The 3,058-nt window shown below is 30.8% G+C and overlaps 1 long non-coding RNA gene across 1 annotated transcript; it reads right to left on the bottom strand.

Moving 5' to 3' along the window:
• Positions 1-1,371: 1,371 nt before the first annotated feature.
• LOC142223670 (uncharacterized) lies at positions 1,372-2,810 on the bottom strand. The gene is made up of 2 exons (XR_012718854.1): positions 2,624-2,810; positions 1,372-1,697 (listed from the first exon to the last, which is right to left on the bottom strand). It is a non-coding gene; the product is annotated as an uncharacterized LOC142223670 (long non-coding RNA).
• Between the last annotated feature and the right edge of the window lie 248 nt (positions 2,811-3,058).

Genomic DNA, 3,058 nt, shown 5'->3' with positions numbered 1-3,058 from the left:
CAACCGTTTCGCTTAAAGTTCGTCTTAGATTACTCACTTCCTCCAAATACAAACGATGATTTAAAGACATTACCCTCTCTAACATGGCCTCTAATCCATCTAGATTGGTCATATTGTTACTGCCCGAGTTGGAAGCGGTGGCTCCTACTTCACCTGCTACTTGATTAGGATTATCTGGCATTATGCTCTCTTTTTGACTTACTATTACATCGATCAGGTTACCCCTGCTTCTTGTCCGATTCGCGATAGGACTAATATCTAATCTAGGTCTAATGACGGAAGGATTTTGAAATTCCCCTTCTTCGTCTATAGTGTAATTTACTTCGGTGTCACTTAATGAATCTTCCAACTTACTTAGCCTTCTTGACTTACGTCTTCTACTTGACATAACCGAGTCTCAATTTTCAAAAAAAAAATTATAAAAAATTAGATGTGAACGATATCATTAATTTTGTGGGAATGGTATACTGCATTTTCAAGGTAATACTTAAATTGGTATGTAAAAGCTATTAATATATTTCAAAGATATTTACCAAGAACATCGCCCTCCTACAGAAAACAAATACTTGAAATTTAATTTGAATTTTCTAAAATATCGCTAAAGTTTATCCTTATTTAAACCGAATAAACACTTGACTGACATTTAAGAAAATAGGAAAAATACTATTGACTCTAAATTGTAAATGTGGTTATCTTTCAGCTGTCACAAGATTAAAAAAAAATTACGCTATCTTTTAAAATCCGACTAACAAACTTTCGAAAACCGTAGACTTTTCTGCTACTTCAAATTGAAGTTTACATTCTTCAATTGGTATGCACAAAAGTAAAATAAACATTGTGGGAAAGTAAATTGCATCATACGGGCAGAATATCATAGCATATCCTGATCCTGGTCTAACCTACTAAACTTGAAAAATCTCGAATTCGGCTAAAAGCGAACTCGTTGGGCGCCATCTCTTTTGTTGCCTTATGTTCTTAAAATATTTAAACAGTTTTCCTTTTTGCTGGTCGAGCTTAGAATGTAAGAAAAATGGGGCTTAGCTCGCCGGATCGGGGAGGGTCCTTGACCTAACTAAAAGGATTCTTAGCAACAACAGAAATCAAAAATATATACATTCTAAGACTTAAAATCATTTTGGCCTAAATATGAAAAAATCGAAATAACCCGCAACCGATGACATTTGGTATATATCTGTATATGGGCGAAAGCTGTTTTTATCGCCAGGACGCTTTTATCAAAACCCACCCTCTACTCTAAATGAATTACGCGCCCGAAATATTTTATTATTCATTTCCCTAAACTGTTTTGAATAAATTTACTTTACCTCATTACATATTACCTTGCAATACACCATTCCCAATTAGAAGAAATTTATCTCATTTCTGTACAATTCAAATTTATACACATTTATTAAAATAATTCATTTTTAAACCTAACAATAAATGTCGTTATATTTTATGTATGAATTCCCAAAATAAGAATTTAATCGAACGTATATTTCTATATACCAAAATGTATGTTAATTCATATAACCAATTTGTTAAATGTAAAAAAAATAAAGCGCTTGACTTACATTTTTAGATCCTCTGTTGAGGATAGCGATGATCTGTAATAGATGGACATGATATGGGCAAAAACAAAATCTTCAAATATCATATTGCTTTCAACGATGTATTGAGCTCAATCCATACGTGTTCTGTAAAAGATTTCAAAATATAGATGTAAATAAAATATGCCACCAAATGTAATCATATCATTAATTTCATGTAATTTCAATGTAATTTCTTCAACATAGGTATCCCTACAATCCATTATGATTCAGGGCTATGTAAAGAATTTACATAGTAAATTCAGTCATGCACTTTTTGTTGTTTTGTTTGTTTCTTTGTTATGAAAGAATATTATGTTAAGTATAAATATCACTTAAGCCATTAAAGCAATGACTATCAAACTTAAATGTTACACTAAGACGAGAGAGCTTAAATTATGTTACAATTAATGTTAGTTTTAATTCATAAAATTTAACATAGCAGATGTAAAAAAAAAGAAAACTTAGCAGAGTAGTTTCTCAATTCTCTTCCGGCTCCATTCGGAACAGAGCATTGACTTAATCAAACTATAGGGTAAATTGTTTGTGTTGAATGGAATGCACATGCTGCGTAGTTGTTGGTGTAAATGATGAGAAGACTTTCATTCTTCTTTTATGTTCATTGATCTCCAAATTAAAATGTAATACGCAATATCCAATTTTTTGGCACTTTTGTTACTTCTCCACAACAAGACAATTATTTGGAATTTCAATTTTAAGGGCAGGAAGGCCTTTGGCCTATAGAAGGCCTTGACTATTTTATAATTTTCAGGTATTTTTTGTATAGATTTTTTTCTTGATTTTCCAAAAAAGTAGTGAGAAATAATTGGTGTATCACTTCCAAAATTTTATCTTGCTTGGGTATTAATTTGTATTTTTTTTTTTTTGCGCTTATTGTTTTACATCAATGCAGGCGATCACTTTGAGTTTGGGTTATCCAAAGACATAAATCTTTGGACCACATACTGTACGGGAAAAATATTATCCAATGAAAAATGAAATTTCCATAATTCATTCTTTAACAAAAAAAATACCTTAAAATTCCTTTAACTCGCGTGATAAAGTTTAATTTTTTGCAGCTTAAAATTTGTGTATATCTTAACCACAAGTGGATTGCTTTGAATTTATACTTTTCTGTTTTAATTAACTTCACAGCTCGGCAATCGTAAACTTTTGAGTAAGAAAAATATAGAAGTTTATACTTTGACGTGTAAGAGAGGAAAGAACGAACCGGAACACGAGTTATTTATGAATGACATTTGACCAATCATATGATATTTCATCTTCGGAACAGTTGATGTTAATCATTTACACTGATTAGATAGATAGATACCTGCAGAGCGTTATTTTTGAATTTTTATTTAATAAATGTTCATTATTTTCATTGAAATAAAAATACGTAATTATGGAAATTTTTAGTGTTGGACACACGCCTCAAAAATTTTATAGATATATTTTGTTCTATGTAG

The sequence above is a fragment of the Haematobia irritans genome, chromosome 2 (genome assembly GCF_050003625.1).
Source record: "Haematobia irritans isolate KBUSLIRL chromosome 2, ASM5000362v1, whole genome shotgun sequence".
NCBI classification, from domain to species: domain Eukaryota; kingdom Metazoa; phylum Arthropoda; class Insecta; order Diptera; family Muscidae; genus Haematobia; species Haematobia irritans.
This window is presented reverse-complemented; position numbering and strand designations above follow the sequence as displayed.